Source organism: Belonocnema kinseyi, chromosome 4 (genome assembly GCF_010883055.1).
Source record: "Belonocnema kinseyi isolate 2016_QV_RU_SX_M_011 chromosome 4, B_treatae_v1, whole genome shotgun sequence".
NCBI lineage: Eukaryota > Metazoa > Arthropoda > Insecta > Hymenoptera > Cynipidae > Belonocnema > Belonocnema kinseyi.
In genome coordinates, this window is record NC_046660.1 from 29654580 (window position 1) to 29677435 (window position 22856).

At 25.0% G+C, this 22856-nt stretch overlaps 2 protein-coding genes across 3 annotated transcripts in view; one reads left to right on the forward strand and one right to left on the reverse strand.

Annotated features, from left to right (window-relative positions):
• Window positions 1-22856, reverse strand: part of LOC117171570 (acid sphingomyelinase-like phosphodiesterase 3a) — a 207162-nt gene that overhangs the window by 152572 nt on the left and 31734 nt on the right. The gene's annotated exons all lie outside the window — the stretch shown is intronic.
• Window positions 3061-22856, forward strand: part of LOC117171571 — a 29980-nt gene continuing 10184 nt past the window's right edge. The window contains exon 1 of one of the 2 annotated variants that reach the window (XM_033359007.1): window positions 3061-3175. The gene's annotated coding sequence lies outside the window, so the exon portion shown is untranslated. Of the gene's footprint in view, window positions 3234-22856 lie in introns of both variants that reach the window. The other variant, XM_033359006.1, reaches the window with a different exon arrangement.

Here is a 22856-nt window from a genome sequence, read left to right on the forward strand (position 1 = left end):
CGCGCACAGGCCTCCTACATGCACACGCAAGTCCACAGCCGGTCGGGTGCTATTACCATCAAGCTACTGGAGAGATCGAAAGAAGAATTTTTTTACAAGGAATCTATATTATCATCGGAGATGGTAGCAACGGATAACTAAAGATATCTTTTTCACCCACTGTGAAAATAGAAGTCAACTCTATCGACTAGAGTTAACTTCACAAATAATAGGAATTCTCTGCAGCACGTTAGTGGTAAGAACACGCGACCGGCAATAGGCAGAACTGCGGTTCGATTCCCAGCGGAGCAGTTTTTTTTCTGAAAAAAAATTATTAACAATTTTTTTTAATAGCTCTATTTATCATGAACATATGTTAAATAATTTCTGTTATGTTACGAGATAATACAAATTCCTTATGAAATTAAACTACTGGGTTAAAATTTAAAAACACTAAGAATATTTTATTTCAAATTATACGCATTAAAAACTTTAAGAATTTGAAATGGTTACTATTAAAAATTGAATTATTTTAAAACCAATGTTTAAAATTACATACATTAAATTATAAGTAATAAGAATCAAATCACTTTAAATTCTGTGTTTGCGAAAGTTAAGAATTTTCAATTTATCTATTCAAAGTTTCAGAATTTTGGTCTGTAAATCTTTAAAATGAAAAATTTACAAGAAATAAATGCAAGTTTTATGTTTTTAAATTTTAAATTATGCAAGGTGCAATCTAACAATTAAAAATTAAATTAATTAATGAATTATTAATTTAAAAATCTGTTATGTTGATCATTTAGATTTAAAATCTTTTCAATTTGGAAAATTTAAAATTCAAAACTCTGAACTGTTGATCTTCAAGGTCACGAAATTTTAAGAACTTTCATTTAAAAAAATTTTAAATTAGTCTCAAATTTTTAATCTTAAACATTAAAATTTACATTTAATTTCTAAATATATTTATAATATTCAAACAATTTCTAAACACTAAAACCACTTTTCATGGAATGTAGATTTTCTAAATTGTATAAATTAGGTTTCAAATTTTGTTGTCATTTTGATGTTTCAAAAAAAAAAAATTCAAAGAAAGTTTGTTTGATTTCGAAAATTTTTGAAAAAATGTCAAGAAAAATTGGGACAAGTTTGAACGATATTTGAAAGTTTTGAAAAGGTTCTAAAATAGTGTGAAGCGTAAGAAAATTTCAAAAAATTTTGAACAACATATTAAGAGATATTTAGAAGTTCTGAAAAAATTTCAACTACTTTAGCGCAGAATGAAGATGTTTGGAAGTTTTCAAAAAATAGCAAAGTTTTCTTAACATTTCTGGAAAAATTTTTAACAATTTACTCTCTTTGAAAAGTAGGTTTATGAGAATATTCAAAATAATTTTTGAGCATTCCAAAATACTTCCAAACGTATAGGAATATGTTTGCAGGAGTTGGAAAAATGTAGCAAAACTTAAAATAATTTAAAATCATGTTTTGCGTTTTGGATAAAATTACATAAATAATAAACAAAATGTAAAGATTTCGAAAAATTATAAACCAGGTGCAGATTTTTGAAAATTTCAAAATCATGCATTGCTTTTGTTTAGCATTTCTAGAGGTTTCAATATTAAAAAACGCATAAAATTCGTGGGAAGCCTTATAATGCTGTTTTTATTTTCAAATAAGATTTTTTTTAAATTTTAAAATCTTTAAAAAAAATTTAAAACACATCAAAAAAGAATTTGAAGGTTTTTTATATTGTATGATTTTTTTAATTTAAGAAAATATCATCTTAGTTTAAAAGATATTGAATAGCCTTAGAAGCTTGAAAGAAAGGAAGAATATTTTGAAATATTAAAAGAAATTCTCGATTTTTTTTAAACTTCTAAAAGTTACAAATATCTTTTAAATTAACAGGATTTTTTTCTATTATTTGGTAAATTACTGCAAATGAAAAAAGGAATTTATGATTTTCTAGATTCTTCCTCATAATTTATAAAATGCCTGAAATGGATGCTCAAATTGAAAAAATAAACAATTTCCGAGAGATCTTAAAACATTTTTTTCATTATTGAAACCTTCCGTATTCAAAACTATTTAAGAAATAGTTATTGAGGATTTTCATAGTTTGCTTAAACTGATTTTCACCTCGAATTAAAGTCAAATTCAGTATTTCAAATTAAAAAATTAACTAAGAAAAGGTTACATTTCGAATTATGTTATTCATGAGTACTAATCGAAAATCCGAATTACCCTACTTTCTAATTTCTTCATCTAAGTCTTTCTTTGTCAAAGATTCTTCCGAAAACTAAGTATATAGCATACTAAGCTAGGCTGGTGATAAAATCGTTAGTAAATCAGGATTAGAAAGGAAGTAAGATCAGATTGCGATTTATTCGTTCACACACCATGAGTTTGAGAAGACAAAGCGACAAAGTTAAGAAGTTTGTTTTATCATACTCTTCCAGAGATTATTCAAGCGCCGAATTGGGTACTTTTTGATGTTTTGAATTCCATGAATGATATTTTTAACCTTATTAAAGTGTTGCATTATTTAAACTTTATTTTATATATTCAATATTGATAATTTATTTATAACTTCTTTAATTCACTTCGTACAATTATTTTCATTTACTATCACATAAATTTGGCACCCTGAAGTTTGCTGTCATTTTCCAGAATTTATTACTAGCCTTTCTGATTTGAAAATTGACAATCAAAACATGAATGCAATACGATTGAAAACAGACGAGTTCTGTAATATTAAAGAAAAACCTTGTCTAAAAATTTGCAGCCCCTTTTGAGTTTCTCTTAGTAATTTTCCGATTGCAGAGTTGACATGCCAAAAAACAAAGACAATTCTACGAAAGCAGACGTAATCTATAATCATAAAAAATATGTAACCACTCTAAAATTTTCCGCCCTTTTTCCATTTTTATTGATAGTTTTTAATTAACTCAACAGGATTCTCGCGCTCGGCTCACAGGCTCACAGGCTCACAGCCACTCACCAGTTAACGCGTTCAGCTATCCCTACCTAAGTCGCACGGGGACCAACATATCAAGAGCGCATGCGATTTCCCACCACTGGCGCTACCCCCACTCTGACGAGGGATATAAGAGGAGCCCACAGACGACTCATAAGGCAGAATCCTCTTAACGATCGGCTGGAGGATGTTTCTAGAATACTGAACAGTACATAGGTACACCCGTTTACATCAGAGGCGTTGGACTGTTCTCTGAGTTATATTATTGGCTTAAGTTAAGTTCACTGTTGAATTTTTTCTTTTTCTGGTAGCCCTATAAGAAAAAGTAAGTAATTCGAGTCTGATTCGATTTAAATTTGAGATTTAGCGTGTTAAAGTCGTACGCCAGGTCTTTAAGAGCAGGCAAGTTTTTATAATATTTTCAAGATAAGTTTCTTCTGCAATCAAAATGCTTCTTCAAAGGCAATCATACTGAATTTAGACTTTATCTGCAATAAAAGGAAAATGTAGGCCACCCTAAAATTGTCCACCTTTTTTCGATTCCATTACTAGGTTTTGCGATTTCAGCGTTGAAAAGGACGATGCAGTTCAAAAAGGAAATATTTTTTATTGACAAAGGATAAATAAAATATTGTTTTGATTTATAACTTATTTTCAACGAATAATACTATAAACAAAAAAAATTTTCATATAGAATAATAAAATTAAAAATGGCCATAAAAGTTCATATCGTGGCTGCACGTTAATTAAGCGTCAGAATAAAATCGAAAGTTTTGTCGCGTTTAAGTATGAAATAACGAGGTAAATTTGTCATGCATTCATTAACAAAGTCGAGTCTCAAATATCATGAACGTGTCCATTTATATATCGTTATAAATGTGACGCATGTCTGCTACTCGCCTTGACAGTAATTGCGGGTGCAAAACAACTGTATGATGTTACACTGAAATTTAATTCGATTTATATTTTCATATTAATTTATGTTAAATAACTTTTTTCTTCGTTAATTTTTTGAAAAAAATATATATCTTTACTGTTTTTAGTTGCCTTTCTATTTCAAGAATGCTAGCATAATCAATTGCGCACACAACACGCAAAAGAATTCAGAAAATGTTTAGGAATATTTTTTACTTACAGGGTTTGAGCCAATTTTAGGAAAAATTTGAGATAGTTTAACAGATATGCAATTTAAATCAATTTAAAATATAAATTTTCAACCAAAAATAGAGTGATTAAATTTTTAGTAAAGGAAATTAATCTTAAAAAAATAAAAGGAATTTTTAGCAAAATATAAAAATTTTTAATCAAAGGGATAAATTTTTAACTCAACTGGTAAATTGTAAAAAAATAGGGTTTCAAGAGAAGAGTTCAACATCCAACGAAATAGTTAAATTTTGAGCAAAAAAGTTTGTTTCTTAACTAGATAAATTAATTTTCTACAAAATAGATAGCTTATCAACAAAAACCATTAATTTTCATAAAAGCTTAGGAATTTTAAATCAGATCATTGCATTTTTACCTGAAAGAAAATTTAAATATTTAAATATAAAAAAAGACGAATTAAGAATTAAAGAAAAATTTTATTTTTAGCAATGTAGTTAAAAATTGCAACTGATTAGTTAAAGTTTTGACCAAAGCGATAACGATCTAATACAATGGTTGGCTAAACAAATGGTTGCATTTGGAAGAAAATAATTACATTTTTAAATAAAAGCACAATTCTGTTTACTTTCTGTGAGAACTTTCTGCAAATGTTTTAATTTTACTACCAATTTAATTATTTATAATGTTTAAACTTAAAAACGATTATTTGTATAACAAAATTTTGACAAGAAATAATTGTTGTGTTTTAATAAGTTTTTCAATTATATTTTCAGAAACATTTTTTCCAAAACTACCCTCATTGTTTGATAAAATTATTTATAAAATTTTTTATCTGTTTTTAAAAAAAGACGCTGGATATTCATTATCTATTGTGAAATTTTTGAACAAAAGGTATTATCCAATGATCTCGTGATATCCAAATTTAAAGTTTCAAAAACGAAATTTAAAAAATATTCTCGTGTAGATAATAAAAAGGCGGAACTATTTTATATTTAGGGCTTTTCCGATTAAAATGTTTAAAATGGAAATTAAAAAAAGTTTAAACCCCTAAATTTAGCTATTGTTTTAAACACGCATCGTCATAATTCAGCCATATACTAATAAAACCGTTTATAATAATTCCAATCGAAACTACAGAAAAAATTACCAATAAATGTTAATTTTAAGTTTTGAAGATCCCAAAAATTGTAAGAAAATGTGAAAGATTTTAAGACCATTTTTTCGGATTGAAATTTTTTCGATTTTTACAGATTTCAGTAGTTTTGAAATTAATCGAAAATAATTGAAATCCTATGAAGATTCAAAATTTTTTTAATGAAATGCACATTTTTAAAGATTTCAAACACAGAAAGTAGAAGCTTTTCATGAATTTTTAAAGCTTTCAAGAGAGCCATGAAATTGTCTTAAGATTTCTGGTTAAATTTCATATGATTTCTTTATTTTGAAAAAAAGAATTCTAGAAGAATTTTTGAAGATTTTGAAAAAAGAAGCTGTTAAAAATTATGAAAGGTTTTAAGAGAATGGAAAAATTTTCTTTACATTCCCAGATAAATGTTTAATGATTTTTCATTTGTAAAAAATATCTTAAGGATAATATTCTAAAAGATTTCGAATTAATTAAAAAAGAAATTGTTATAAAGAATGTGAGTGATTTTAAGGAAAATTTTTTTCTCTTTTAAAAATGTTAAGAAAAATTTGAAAAATATTGAAAGCCATTTAGAAGGTTAAGATGTCTTAAAAATATCCCGGAAAAATTGTTAATTTAAAATTAATTACAATTTAACAAAAATGCAGATTTTTTATAATTTTGTAAAAAAGATGCTTTTTATGACTTTGGAAAGGTTTTGAGAGTCAAACAATTTTCTCCAGATTGTTAAGAATATTTAGTTTGTTGGAAGATTTTAGGACCATTTTTTTTTATTTTGCAGAATTTTTCTCAAAATTGTAGTTTAAAAGATTTTCAAGTATAAAAAAATGAAATAAGGGAAACTTTCATCATACTTGTTTTCAAACTGAATATGAACTCAAGTTTATTTAACAATCATTTTTAGGCTTTAAAGTTTTTCTTTCTTACTTCAGGTAAAAATTGCAACTATTATTCAATCCTAATGCTGTAGGGCTTTTTTTATTTCTGAAAAGATTCTCTGCAAATCTCATTGGCACGTTTTTATCTTAACATTTATTTAGGGTTTATAAAGTCGTTATTTTTGTAAAAATTAGGTTTTCATAAATCGAATTTTTTCAATAAAAAACTAGCAATAGGATTTGCAGCGTATCTTTTAAGGATTAAAATAAGCGACAATGATAAAGAATAATAAATAAGAAAGCACATGGTGTTAATTAAAACACATAATTTGTTTATTGAAATATTTAAAAATCCGAAGTGATCCAAGGACTACCGCCTTTTGCATTTTTCCCGCAAGTGTTTTAACATATTTTTCACACGCAGGGATACTTTTCAGGCTATTTACGAGTGAAAGCTTGGCACCTGCAAGAGCACCGGTGATAAAGACAAGAGAATATTCCGGGTACAATCATTGCAACTCCTTTATAAGGTCTCTATACCTCTCTTTGTTTTCATTCTCCTTGGCTATGATGTTTTTGTCAGCTGGTGTCAAAAATTCGATAACGAACATGGTTTGCTTCTCGAATTCAAGAAGAACCATGTCTGGTCTCGAGTGTGCAACCGAAACAATTATCGAGAACATAAAGTGCCAGTGTATGCGGCACTTCTCATTTTCGACAATTGACTCGATTTCCCTAGGAGCATTTAGAGGAGTGATATTAAGGTTAATTCCGTAAGAGAGACAGAGATGGTAATAAAGCACTCTTAGTGCCGCAATGTGCCTTTGGATATAGGTCGTTCCCTCATGAGTTGGACAACTAGATAGTATGTGAGCTAAATGCTCAGGGTGTGTGTGGCACGCCCTGCAGCTATCATCGGGAATGTCTTGGTTCAGAATGTGGCGACAGTATGTTAAGGAAGAAATGACACCGTCTTGGCATGCCAAAATGAAACCCTCCGTACCAGACTTCGATCCGGGCGATTTAAGGAAAGAAAACGTTAGCTCATACGACATTGACTGATCCTCCACATTTCTGTGGCAGATACCGTGCATCCTCTTATCGAGGAGCTGTGCGATGTACAATCGCGGAACAGAAGACTTAAGATGCATGCTTTTGTTCATGTGCGTAATATTTCTTGTCCTGATATCAAGGGATCTGAGCTCGTTCTCCGTCCATGGAACTACTCCAAATGATGTCCAAATGATGTCAGTCCTCTAAATTCCCTTAGGGAAATCAAGTCAATTGTCGAGACTGGGAAGTGGCGCATACACTGGCACTTTATATTCTCCACAATTGTTTCTGTTGCACACTCGAGGCATGACATGGTTCTTCTTGACTTCGAGAAGCGATCCAAATTCGTTATCGAATTTTCGACACCAGCTGACAAAAACATCATAGCCAAGGAGAATGAGAAGAAAGAAAGGTATAGAGACCTTATAAGGGAGTTGCAGCGATTGTATCCGGAATTTTCTGTTAAACTAATCGTACTTATCATCGGCGCTCTTGTAAGTGCCAAGCTTTCACTCGTCAATAGCCTGAAAAGCATCCCTGCGTGTCAACAATATGCTAAAATACTTGCGGGAAAAATGCAGATGGCGGTAGTCCTTGGATCACTCCGTGCTCTCAGGTTGCACGAAACTTTTGCCGGATTCTCGTATTGATTCCGTTACAGACTCTAATCTCCTATCTCACGGTCGTGAGAGGTGGTTGTGGCTGAAATTTTACCGCAATTTCGCTGGAAGCGAGTGCAATATTTCAGATTAGCACCCGCTCCCGGTGAAATTCTGCGGTTGCCCTTATGATAAAATTTTAATATATAATGTAATAAAAATATTATAAAATTTAGACCATTTTCTTTGCGGATATTTATTGATTATTTTATTTAATGCGGGACTAACAGAAAATTATTTTTAAGTGAAAAACATTTTTTTCGCACTTTGGTCTTGGAATATTCAAATTCTAGGCCAACTGCATTGCTAACGCACACTGGGGAAAAAGTCGATTTTTTGGTTCAAAAGAAGATTCCAGCTGAACCTGTAGATCGATTTGGATGTTTTTTTTTAAAGCTGATAAAATTTCAGAGAAAGTTGTCGAGCCTAATTTTTAATTCAGTTTTTCAATTTTTTCGTTTCATAGATTCACATTATATAAAGATATTCCATCATGAAGCAATAAACAAGAACAATTTTTATAATCAAATTATTTGTTAAAAGTGTGTTTTATATAATTTTTAATAATCTAACGTTTTTTAAACTAATGTTGGAAGACATTTGAAAATATTTTAATAAAAAAATTTCTCTCAAAACTGTTCTTGTTAATATTATAAACAAAAGCATTTTTCAGGCATTTGTCGTCAGAATAGCTCGTTTTTTAGATGTCAATTTTAAAAAATTAGGAAACTCATTATAATTTCTGGAAAATTCATAATTTTTTCATGAATTTTATAATTTTTTAAACAAATTTAACAAACCAATGCATTAATTCGGAATTTTTCCACGGAAAAAATAGTTTTTTTTTCAATTTCAGTCCTTAAAATTTGGAACTTTACGATAATTTCTTCATTCCTTGTATTCATACCCTTATATGTTGGCCAACTGTAAGTGCTTGATAAAAAAAGACCTTTTTTGTAAGTAAAAAGGACTGACTTTGAGTTTCTACGTCGACGAATTCCCGAATAATGCATTTTGTAATTGAATTTGCATAACATTAACATAAAATTAATCAAATCATTATGAAATTTACTGAAATCATCGTAAAGTTCCCACTTAAAAGGACTGACATCGACAAAAAGTAGTTTTTTTGTCAACAGGTGCCCAAATAGTAGATTTTTTTATTAAACTTGTTAAAAAAATCATTAAATTCATGAAATTATTATAAATTTTGCTGATATTAATATGAAGCTCTCAATTAAAATGACTCACATCCAGAAAAAAAGAATTTTTCATCAACAGATGCCCGAATAATGCATTTTTTAATGAAATTTCGTTGAAAAATAAATAAAATTCCTCAAATAGTGAATAGTTATCGTAAAGTTCCCAATTAAAAGGACTGACTTTGAAAAATAAGAGTTTTCCGTCAGCAAATGCCCAAATAATGCATTTGTTTATTAAATTTGTTAACAAATCATCAAATTTATTAACCAATTATAAATGTTGCTGAAATTAACATGAAGTTCTAATTTAAAAGTGCTCGACTATGCATTTGTTTATTAAATTTTTTTGATAAAATCATAAAATTCATCAACAAATTATGAATTTTCTGAATTTACCGTGAGGTTCCAAATTTTTTAAAATTGATATAGAAAAAAAATGAATTTTTATTACGGCAAATGCCTGGATAATGAACTTTTAAATTAAATTTGTTTAAAAAAAATTAAAATTAATCATTTGAAGTTTTCAATTAAAAGATCTGGCATTGAAAAAACTAAAGTTTTTTGTCAATATGTGCTTAAACCATGCATTTGTTTATTAAATTTGTTTCGTAAAATCATAAAATTCATAAAAATATTATGAATTTCTGAAATTATTAGGAATTTCCTCATGTAAAAAAATTGACATCCAAAGAAAATGAATTTTTCTAACGAGGAATGCCCAAATAATGCATTTTAAAATTAAATTTTTTAAAAAAATAATAAAATTTATGAACTAATTATGAATTTTGCTGAAATTAAAATTAGGTTCTCAATTTAAAGGACTTCTATAAAAAAAAAACGAATTTTTTGCCAACAGATGCCCGAATAATTCATTTGTTTATTAAATTTGTTTTGAAATCTAAAATTTATCAAATATTGATAAATGTTGCTGAAATTATCATGAAATTCCTCATTAAAAGGACTGGCTTTCATAAAGGCGAATTTTTTCGTCGATAAGTGCTCAAAGATTGCATTTGTTCATTAAATTTGTTTGATTAAATCACTAAGTTCATTAAAAAATTATGAATTTTCTGAAATTACCATAAGGTTTCTAATTTAAAAAAATTGACATAAAAAAAATTAATTTTTCGGACGACAAATGCCTGAATAATGCATTTGCTTATTAAATTTGTTTATAATATTAACAAGAATTGTCTTAAAAGACATTTTTTTAATTAAAATTTTCTTTATATTCAAATTTCTTGCAGTATAACTTAAACAAACGATAAATTATTGAAAATTATAGCAAACACGTTTTCAAGAAATAATTTGTTTATACAAATTTTTTTTGTTAATTGTATCATGATGGAATGTCTTTTTATAATGTAAATCTATGAAACTTTGGCGATTACAACAATTTTACTATTATTGACGAGCACCGGGAACTCCAAATAGAAAAAAATTGTCATTTTCTGTCATATTTTTAAATTTATAACAAAAAAAAATTAAATTAAAAATTAGCCTTGACAACTTACTTTGAAATTGTATCAGATTGAAAAAAAAATTTCAGTCGGTCCACAGGCTGCTCCTTATTAGCGAAACTAAAACAGTATGGTTCTTTTAAAAAATATTTAAGTTTTGACAAATTATGTTTTGAACAATAATTAAATTCTAGTATTTTTTTAACGTTTTAGTCTTATTATTAAAAATATTCATCGTAAAAAAAAACATGAAATCGTAAAAATTTAATTTTTGTTATTATTAATAACAATTTTTAAAAATATGATTGTTCAAACTTGAAAATTGGCTCATCACGAGCGTTTGGACAATTACTTTTCGCGTTTTCGAGCGTTCGCTTTCTTATTGGATCCGGGCCCTCGATTCAGTTTCTTTGAGAAACTTTTGTTATAAACCGATATCTGAAAACCGATACCGTAAAAAGTTTGAAAGAAGGTTCTTCTATAAACCGTCTCCATTCCCCAAACCACTAAGTAGTTCATGTTTCAAGACGGAGTTGATGGTTATTTCCTTGCTTAGTTGACTTATAAATTTATACGCAGATATTATTTTCATACAGCTAGAGAGGGGAGATCAATTTTATGTAATATCAATATTTTCTTATTACTTTCAGGGTCTTTTTTGATTTAAAAGTTAGGTTGAAATTAAAAAAAGGAGTAGTGGAAATTAACTTTATTTCATATTTATTTATCGCAATCTTCAGAATCGCTCCCCTAAATTCCTCCTTTCTCCTTTTTATCGTTTACACTATTTTTTGTGAAATTTTATTCATTTCAGTTGAAAAATACCCCTCTTTTATTTTTGGTAGAGACTTCAACTGTTTTTAACAAACTTTCTCTTTTTGAGTTGAAAACTTAAATATTTTGAAACAGAACTAAACTATGTGGTTGGACATTAAATTTTTGTTGAGAAATCAACTATATGTTAGAAAATCGTATTTTTATTGAAAATGCATTTTTTTTTTAAATTAATTTGTTTAAAATTAAAATCCTTCTCGGCTTAAAGAAAAAATATTTTGGCGAATATTGTTTTTTGAAAATTTGTCTATTTTGGTAGAAAATTTATATGTGGCGGTAAAATTTTATGTTTCCGCTTGAAAATTAAAAAATTTAATAGCAAATTAAATTATTTGGTTAAAAATTTACTGTCTCAATCAAAGTTCATATTTTTTATGGAAACTTCAACTATCCGAAAGTTTTACTATTTTTATTTTTACTATTTTACTATTTTACTATTCTTTGTTGTTAAATAAATATATTTTCGTATTAATGAATCAACTGTTTCGTAGATAATTATTTTTGACTTTTTGATAGGTCATTATACCTTTTGTGGAAAACTAATCTTTTTAGATAAATTTAACAGTCTTTTATTTCAAATTTAAATCCTTTTAGGTTTAAATATAAACTATTTTGGTTGAAAATTTGTCTTTTTTGTAGAAAATACATATTTAAGTTTATATTTTTTGTTAGAAAATTAATATATTTAGTAAAAAAAATTGATTTTTTTACAAAATTAAACTATTTGGTGAAAGATCACCTTTTTTGTCATAAATTTAATTTTTCGTTCAAAAATTCACCTATTTCATTTAAAATTTCTCTTTTTTGTAGCAAATTCTAATTTAAATATTTTTTTTGTTGGTACAAAAATAATATATTTAGTAAAAAATGCATATTCTTGGTTTAAAAATTAAACCATTTATTACAAAATTAAACTATTTTATTGAAGAATATATTTTTTGTTCAAAATTCGTATTTTTAAATAAAAACACTACTATTTATGGTTGAAATTCAACCTATTTATTAAAAAATGTATTTATTTTTGTACAAAATTAAATTTTTATTTCATATTTCATATACTATTTGATTAGAATTTTAACTATTTATTTTAAAAAATAAAATGTTTTGCAGGCAGCATCTTTTTGGTTGATAATTGCAATATTTAGTTAAAAATTGATCTTTTATAGTTAAAAATGCAACATTTAATTGAACAATTCGTTCAAAAAATTCATTAATTTGATTGAAAATGTGTCTTTTTATGTGGAAAATAAAAATTTTAATGTATATTTTTGGTAGAAAAATAATATATTTAGAAAGAATTCATATTCTTTAATTAAATATTAAACGATTTTATACAAACTTAAGCTATTGGGTTGAGTATTATATTTTTAAACAAATTGATGCATTTATTTATTTTTAGTTGAAAATTTGTATTTCTTAAATTAAAATTCCACTATTTGATTAGAATTTGAAATATTTATTACAAAATTAAAGTGTTTGGTAGGCAGGATCTTTTTTGTCGATAATTGTAATATTTAGTTAAAATTTATCTTTCATGGTTAAAAATTCAACTCTTTGTTAAATTATTCGTTTTTTTCGTTAAAAATTAATCTATTTGATTGAAAATTTTTCTTTTTTGTAGAAAATTCAAATTTTAATTCATTTTTTTAGAAACTTAATATATTTAGTGAAAAATCATATTCTTAGCTTACAAAGTAAACAATTTGTCACAAAATTAAACTGTTTTGTTAAAAAATTTATACTTATTAAAAGTTGTATTTTTAAGTGAAAATTCCACTATTTCGTTGGAATTTAATCTATTCATTTAAAAATGTAACCATTTGGTAGGCCGAACCTTTTTGATTGACAATTGCAATATTTAGTTATAAATTTATCTTGTATTGTTAAAAATTCAACTCTTTGTTCAATAATTCGTTTTTTTATTAATCTAACTATTTTTTATCAAAAATTGAAAGCCTTCTTATTTTTCATATAACTTAGTTTCGTAGAAAAGTGAAGTTTTATTTAATTCAATTTTAATTTGGCTTTCTTTTTAGAAAATGAATATTCTTGGTAAAAGTTCAATTTTTGGTTAATGTTTAATTTTGCTGTTGCAAAATACCATTTTCAGATTAAAAAATCAACCATTATGTAGCTAATTCTTCTTATTATTTCAAAATTTAAGAAAAAAAATCAACCAGTTTGTGGAATATTCCACCTTTGTGTTAAAAATTTATCAATTTGATTGAGACTTCGGCTGTTTAGTTAAAAATTAATATTTTAGTTGAAAAATTAACATTTTAGTTAAAAAACTATATTCACGGATTGAACGTTCAATTATTTTCGAGAAAATTTGCCTTAGTAGTTTGAAAATTTATCCTAATGGTTCAAAATGCAAGTGAATTGGTCAAAATTTACTTTCCTTAGTTGAGATTTTATTTAAAAATTCATGATTTTTCTTGTATAGGACACAATATTGTTAAAAATAAGTATTTTCGTAATTCATTATTTCGAGATAAAAATTTAGCTATTTCCCAGAAAATTCTTCTGTTCGGCCCTAAATTCAACAATTTTCTTGCACTTTTTTATTTCTGAACTTAGAAATATGTTTTGGTTAAAAATTAAACGTCGTAAATTCTCAGCGTAGTAACTAGTGAATAATTATAACTTTAGATATATTGAAAATTATACTACTTGATTCAAACTTGAATTAATTTCAGGACAATTTATTTTGTCAGTTAAAAATCCATCATTTTATTTGAAAACTAAAAATAAACCTCGAATTTTCGAGGATATCACTATTTAGATAAAATTTTTTTTCTTATTGAGGCTTCATTATAATAATTTTAAAATTATTTTTTTCCTTTTTTAATTTAAATTATATTACTAACACTTCGCTTTTTCTTGTTTAAAAATTAATTTTTCTACCTTTAAGTTTATATATTTTATTTCCGATTGAAATTCGACTTTTTAATAATAATTAATAATTAATAATAATTTTTTCAAATATATAAAAGCGCTAACCCAAGTGACCTGTGTAGTACCAAAATATCGACCCGAACTTCCGGCAATCCCTCACATAAAAAAAAGTTACATCGAGTCACTATTTAATTCAGAGCAGAATTAACCCTTCTGTCGCCCCAAGCGACACTTCTCACCCATTCTCATAATACATCCCCTTTTTGTGACAATATTGTCTTCAAAAAAACAAGTACAAGAGATTTCAAGGATTGTAATTGAAAGGAGAAAAAAATCCCTTCCATTGTGCGAAATTGTATTTATTGCCTTTCTTTTTTCATTCTAGCAGAGTAATTTATTAAAAATAAGGATATTCTCTGAAATTTATGAAATCCCCATTACCATACATTTTGTCATTTACAAAAAAAAACTTCAGAATCGAGAAAATAATGTATAACTAAAAAAAATTGTATTGGAATAAAAAACAATTTTTTTCAACAAAAGAAAGTTATATTTGTTGCTACAAAAACTTCTCATAATAGTTTTTATTGTTAACATTTCTTTTTCTTTTAGAAAATTAGTTTTAAGAGAATATTTAAAAGGATTTCAAAACTGTTCGAAAATTACAGAAATACTTATGCTTTATTTTAAACAAATTTTAGGAATAATCTGCATAAGTTAAATAAGTATTTAGAACATTTAAAGAAATTAAAAAATTAATTAAAAATTTTACAAGATTTGAAAAATGTTTCGAGAATGTACATTTTCAAAAATTTTTAAATAATTTTTAATAATTGTTTAGACATTTTGAGAGTTGTCAATGCAAACAATTTTTAAGATCCCTGAGACAATTTTTTGCATTTTTTTTTTTTGAATTACGTACAAGATTTTTAAAATAATTTCAAAAGATTGTTAACGTTTTCAAAATAAAATATGGAAAATTTTAATTTTCGAAAATGTTGAAAACATGTTAGAAAAGTTTTGTTCAAAAATAATTTAAGAGTTGACAAGGTTTCACAAAAATGAAGATTCCTGGGAAAATTTCAAATAATTTATTTAAACTTTTTTTAACAGAAGCTTGAAAAAAATTTCAAAAGATTTGTGATTATTTCCTGAAATTTCTTAAATTTAAAAGCAAAACTTTTCCATTTGAAAGTTTTCTTAACAGCCCAAGAAAACTAAAAAATAATTTTTGTTTTTGGAAAGTAAGGTTAAGGAAACTATTAACAATAATATTTAAGAATTTTAAATTAGTATCAAAATTGTTGTATTAAAAAAAATGTGCCTTTAGTTTTAGAAATTTTTGCTATTTTTTGTTTAGAGAGACAAGAATTTTCAATCAGTTGACATAATTTTTCAACTGAAATGATAATTTTTAACCAAATAGTTACATTTTTAATCAAATAGTTGTATTTTCTCCTGAAAAGGATTCATCAATTATAATTTTAAAAAGTAAACGTGACTTAATAACTAAATTTTTAAGTCAAAAAGACAAATTATCAACGAAAAAGTCAAAATTTCAATTAGTAAATGTAAAGTTTTAATTAAACTGTTAGTCTGTAACCAAACAGATAAATTTGTCTACGCAATAGATAAATTTTATAGAAAATAATGTAAATAATTAAACAAATAAAATGTTTGAACCATTTATAATTAGTTTAATTTTTAACCGAAAAATATTATTTTTTAAACAAATATTTAAATTTCGTAAAGAAAAAGATAAATTTTTTACTTAGTAAATAATTTTAGTTAAAAATGTATCCTATTTATTTGAAAATTCAATTATTTGCTTCAAAATTCGTATTTTTTTAAAATAAAAATTAACGTTCTTGGTTGACAGAATATTTTTTTGATAAAAGATGGAACTATTTAGTTAAAAATTCGTTTTTCTTTGTTATTAAATAATAAGTTTTTATGCATACAAACTTGATTCAACTACATTATTCGAAGTTCATTTTTTTAAAATGATTTTTCACTTTAATGCAAAATTATCTATGTAGTTTCAAATTCAACAATTTCCTTAGAAATAATTTTTCTTTATTTGGAAATTCATTTTTGCAACTGAAAACTTCACTATCCCATTTTTGTTGAAAGTTTATCTTTTTGGTTGAAAATTAAACGTATTCTAAAATATTTTCAGTTGACTTCAGAAAGCTGTAGATTTTCTAGTAATGAAAGTTTGAACTATATTTGTCTATAAATAAATTTTTTTAATGAGAAAGGATTTCCAGAGCCTTAGAGATGTATAGCCCAATATAGAAAATAAAATTTTTTCTTATTTAAAAGATTTAAAAAAAAACTACTTTTCCAACGTGTAGACGAATTGTAGCTCCAACTCATATTTAAGTCTGTTAGGATTGTGATCTATATCGGCCACTTGAAAGTAATTTTTTTTTTTAGTTTAGATTTGTTCGCGTCCCCGAGACGCATCGACCGCCCTTTTGAAGAACTTTTAACAAATTATCAAAACCTACCCAAATATTGTTTAAATTCATAACGAAATGATTTATTTATTTTCAAGAAGATTTCTTTTTTAAATTAAAAATATAAGAGTTTTGTAATTGATGTAATTGTTCGCGTCCTTGAGACGCGTAGATTGATAAACTGAAGAACCTTTGACGACCTGGCATAATGTAATAATTTTTTTTTTAATTTCTTAAAAAAATTACTTACTTTGTTTTTAATAAGCTTTATATTTTATATTGAAAATTTAAGAACATTGTACTTGATGTACTTGTTTGCGTCTATGAGACGTAAAAGGCGACTTTATAACAAAATATTCGAATTTTCAAAAAAGGAGTTAAATTTTTAATATGAAGTTTACATTTTTTCACCTAAAAAGACAAATTGCGCACAAAAAAGTATTATAGTATATGCGTTAATCAACAAAGACAGAATTTATACAACAAAAATTTGTAAGGCAAAAAGAAGAATTCTCAACAAAGAAAGATTTTTTACTCAAGAAATAAATAAAAGAAGAAAATTTAAATATTTTGTTGAAAATTGGTCATTTTTGGTAGAAAATTAATATTCTTGTTCCGAAATTCATCCTGTTTGTTACAAAATCTAACAGTTTCTTAAAAATTAATCTGTTAAGGATTTTCTCTAGAACTGTTGATTTTTCAAACCAGAAAATATGAGTTTTCAGCCAAAAGTTAATTCTTCAAAGAAATTAAGCATTTTTATCCAACAAGAATTAAATTTCAAACCAAGACAATGATTTCTTTTTGTGTCAAAAAAGGAGAATTCTCAACTAAAACAGTTCAATTTAAAAACCAGAAAACTGACTTTTTCAGTTGAAAAGATAATTTTAAGACAAAAAAAAGGATTTCCCACTAAACGGGTCAACTTTCAATCACAGAGATGAGCCATCAATCGAAAAAGTAAAATTTTAACAATTAAGTTTAATTTGTAACCAAGTAGTTGAATTTTCAATCAAAAAAGGTTAATTTTCAACAAAATAGGTTGAATTTTAACTAAAGAGATGAATTTTCAAATAAAAATATAAATCTTTAACAAACCAAAAAATATTTCTCAAAAAAGTGATTTAACTTAAGCAAAGAAGGAGAATTTTGAAACAAAAATTGAATTTTCATTAAAAAAACGACATTTGCACTAAATAATATAAATTTTGAAATCAAAAAGTTAAATTTTCAAAAAACAAGTTAAATTTTCTGTTAAAAAAGATTTCAACTGATTAAATTTTTGATAAAAAAAATCAAAATTTTCAACCAAAAAGGATAAATTATTAACAAAATAGTTGAATAACCTACCACAGATTTGCATTTTTATCCAAGAAAGAAGAAATTTCGTTCAAAACACATGAACTTCTAATTCAAAAAAGAAATTCAAGAGAAAAAAAGTTAAATTCTCATCGGGAAAAGACTTCAATTCTACGAAATAGTCTAATTTTCAACAACATAGAATTTTCAACCAGAAACTATGACATTTAAAGGAAAAAAATAAAAATTGTAAAAATAAATTAATTTTCTGCTAAATAGTCTAATTTTTAAATAAAAGGTGTAGATTTTTACAAGATTGTTATTTATAAAAAAAAAGTTTGCATTTTTTCCTAAGAAAAATAAAAATTCTACTAAAACTGGTCAATTTTTAAAGAAAAAAGACAACTTTTCCAAAAAAGAGTTGAATTTTTATCTAAAAAGATATCATTTGACTTTTCATCACAAAAAAAAGGAATTTGAAACAAAAAGTAAATTTTCTAGAAAATAGTAGAATTTTCAACAAAAAATTTGCACATTTATCCAAGAAAAATTCAATATTTCTACTAAAAATGATGAACTTTCAAATCAAAAAGACAAATTTTTAGAAAAAGTAGTTTCTATTTAAAAAATATCTTAGCTATTAGCAAAAAAATATTATCTTAAACGAAAGATGAATGTTCTACGAAAAAAGTCAAATTCTAAACCAAAAAAGACGAATTTTTAACAACACAGTTGTATTGTCAACCAAAAAGGATGTCTTTTTAGGAAAATGTTTAGTAACAAGTAATAAAATTTATAACTGAAAGGATAATCTTTTGAAGAAAGATTATTCGAATTTACAAAAATTACGCACATCAGTGAAGTACCCCATCTCTCCTACCGAAAAAAATGAGAACAGAGTGTCTCCCCCACCCCTTGAGCTGTTACGTAATTTAGGTACGTTTCCTGGTCAGTGAACTAAAAACAAACGTTTTTTAAAAACAAAATCTGAATTTTCATCAAAATAAATTTTATTTTATTCGATTTTTTATATATTCTTGAAAAAAAAATTAAATTATTGTAAACATCTGGAAAGGGTATACTTTAATTTATTCCAGGAAGCTGAAAATTTTGAATTCCGAACTGCTATTCATATTTTGCCTCGTTTTGGAGCGAAATAAGATTTTTAATTGTTAAATATGAAAAAAAAAATTTTCTTAAAAAACGTTTATAATAATTTTCTTCTTTCTTGGTTCAAAATAACAGGAAAGCAAGTTTTCGGGTGGAACTTAATCTAGGCGCCCTCTTGTCCAATCATAGTTTTATCATTCGACTTTCGGATACATGAAAAATACAAATTAAGGTTAATATTCGTATAAAATTATAAAATGATCATTATCCCAAGGCGAAATATTCTTTAAAAGGGAGGGCCAATTACACGCAGTCGATTATACCCAGATGTGTCACAGATAAGAGTGACAGGTGGGACAAATACTAATTGCAGACTTGATTTCAAATTTCGTATATGTGCTCCTAATTACTATTGTATATTTATATATATTACTATATCTATATTAGGGTGTGAAAATTATTTTTTCTTAGAATTTTCATTCGTATCGCCCCTAAATCTGCTCAAATCCACAAACAAATGAGTTTCATTAAAAAAAAAAAGATATTTAGAGGTTCCGCAAGTCTCATAAAGTACAATACGTACTTCCCATAGAAAATACCCATTCCTAAATTTTATTTAAACTCGTGGATATTATGTCAAATTGGAAATTTTACTATTTCATAGAAAATGCGGCAATCTGATTAAAAAATAAAAATATTTCATTTGAAATCAAGTTTTTGGTTAAAATTCTTAATCTAATTCCAAAATCATATTAAAAATTTGAAATTCATACCTTATAGTTGAAAATTCGTTATTTTTAAAGAAAGTTAACTTTTTTGTTTAAAAATTTATCCTTTTTGTTGAAAAAATGCATGTGTTCTTGAAAATTAATCTGTTTCAGTTGAGGATTTAATTTTTTAGTTAAAAATGTAGTTGTTTGTTTAAGGATTAATAATTTTTAGCTAAAAATTGAATTATTTTGTTGAAAATTAATTTTTTGCTAAAAATACATATCTTAGAATTTTAAATGCAACTATTTTGTAGAAAAATGCAACAATTTTGTCGAAAAATTTACTTATTTGGTTCAAAATTAACTTTTTCATTAAAATTTTTTTATTTGATTCAAAACCAACATTTTTACTTAAAATTGATCCTTTTATAGCTGAAAATTTATATAATTTGTTAAAAATTCGTCATTTTGGTATAAATTTAATATTCTTCTTCAGAAATTCATCTTGTTTTTTGAAAAATGGAGCTTTTTTAAAAATTAATCTGTTTCGGTTTGATATTTAAATATTTGGTTGAAAACGTAATTTTCTTGAATAAAAATTCAAAATTGTAGTAAAAATCAAACGAATTTGTTGTAAATAAATTCTTTCTTGAAAATCCATATTTTCGAGTTGAATATCTAACAATTTGATAAAAAATTAGACAATTTGGTTGAGAATATATCTTTGCTGTAAAAATTCTTAATTTTAATTAAAACTTGATATTTAAAATTTATCCTTTATAGTTGAAAATTCATATATTTTGTCGAAAATTATTTATTTTGAAAGAAAGTTAATGTTCTTGTTCAGAAAATGATCCTTTTTGTTCAAAATGTGCATCTGTATTCTTAAAAATTAATCTGTTTTAGTTGAGGGTTTAAATGTTTAGTTAAGAATGAAGATTTTTTTGTTTATTTACGGATTAATAATTTTTAGTTAAGAATTAAAATATTTTGTTCAAAATTAATTTTCTTGTTAAAAATCGACACTTTTAAGTATAAAATGCAAAAATTTGGTAGAAAAATTTGCCTTTTTGGTTTAAAATTAACTTTTTTGTTAGAAACTCTTAATTGAATTTAAAATTAAAATGTTTAATTTAAAATTGATCATTTATAGCTGAATATATATATATATATATATTTTGTTTAAAATTTGTAAGTTTTTGGAGAAATTTAATATTCTTGTTTATAAATTCATCCTGTTCTTTGAAAAATCGAACAGGTTTTTTAAAATATTTTTTTTTGGTTCAGAATTCAAATATTTAGTTGAAAACGTACACTATTTTGTATAAAAATTCATATTTTTGAGTTAAAAATTTAAAAATTTAATATAAAATTAGACTATTTGGTTGAAAATTAATCTTTATGCAGAAATTCTTAATTTTGATTCAACATTAATATTTAAAATTTATCCTTTATAGTTAAAAATCCATACATATTGTTAAAAATTCGTTATTTTTAAAAAAATTTAATTTCTCTTTAAGAAATTCATCCTTTTTGTTAAAGAAATAAATGCATCTGTATTTTTGAAAATCAATTTGTCTTAGTTAAGGATTTAAATATTTAGCTACAAATGTTTTTTTTTTGTTTGTTTGAGGATTCATAATTTTTAGTAAAGAATTAAAATATTTTAATGAAAATTAATTTTTTGTTAAAAATCCATATCTTTGAGTTTAAAATGCAACTATTATGTACAATGAATTCTTGTTCATAAATTCATTCTTTTTGTTTAAAAATGGAAGTTTTTCAACCAAATTAATATGTACAACAATTTACAAGAATTTATTAGAAAAATTAAACTATTTAGTTGAAAACTTTTTTTTTCTGCTTTTTTTTTTTTTTTTTCTTTATTTTAATTCAAAATTAGTATTTGACATTTAACGTTTATTATTAAAAATGCATATATTTTGTTGAAAATTCGTTTTTTTTCAGAACGTTCATTTTTTTATTCAGAAATTCATCCTTTTTGTTAAAAGCGCATCTGTTTTCTTAAAAATTAATCTGTTTTAGTTAAGCATTTAAATATTTAGTTGAAAATGTAGTTTTCATTTAAAAATTTATAATTTTATTTAAAAATCAAACTTTTTTGTTGCAAATTAATTCTTTGTTGAAAATCCTTATTTTCAAGTTAAAAATGTAACTTTTTCGTAGAAAATGCAACAATCTAGTGGCAAAATTCAGTTGAAAATTCACATCTTTTTTTAGAGAATTCGTTCTTATTATAGAAAGTTAATTTTCTTGTTCAGAAATTTATCCTTTTTGTTGAAGAATTGCATCTGTTTTCTCAAAAAATGATCTTTTTCAGTTGAGAATTTAAATATTCAATTGAAAATGTAGTTTTTTTCTTTAAAAATTCATAATTTTAGTTCAAAGTCAAACTGTTTTAATGCAAATCAATTATCTGTTGAAAATCTTTATTTTTGAGTTAAAAATTAAAATTTTTTCTAGAAAAATGCAACAATTTGGTTAAAAAATTAATACATTTGGTTAAAAATTACATTTTTCATTAAAAATGTTCTATTTGAATTCACTATTATTATTTAAATTTTAAAACTAATCCTTCATAGTTGTAAATTCCTAGGTCTTGTTAAAAATTCGTCCTTTTTGTTAAACTTTGAATCTTCTTTTCAGAAATTCATGCCAATTCGTTATTCTATTTCTGGTATAAAATTTGTGTATTTTTTTTAATTGTCATTATGGGTAATAAAATTATCTTATTTATTTAAAAAATTTTCCCTGTGGTTGCATTAAACTGGTTGCAAAATTCGATTTTTTTATTGAAAATAAAATGTTTTAATAAAAATATACTATTCCAGTTTTAATTGAAAACGCTTCATTTTTAGTCTTAAACACCACTATTAGTTTGAAAATTATTGTTTTTTTCCTGAAAATTTGTGTTCTAATTCAAAATTCGACTTTTTGTTGAAAATTCATCCTTTTAAGTTGCAAATCCATCTTTTAGCGTAGAAAATTTATCTACATTTGTTAAATTTTTTTTATATTTTACCATTATTTTAATTCTAAATTCAAACATTATTTTAGAAA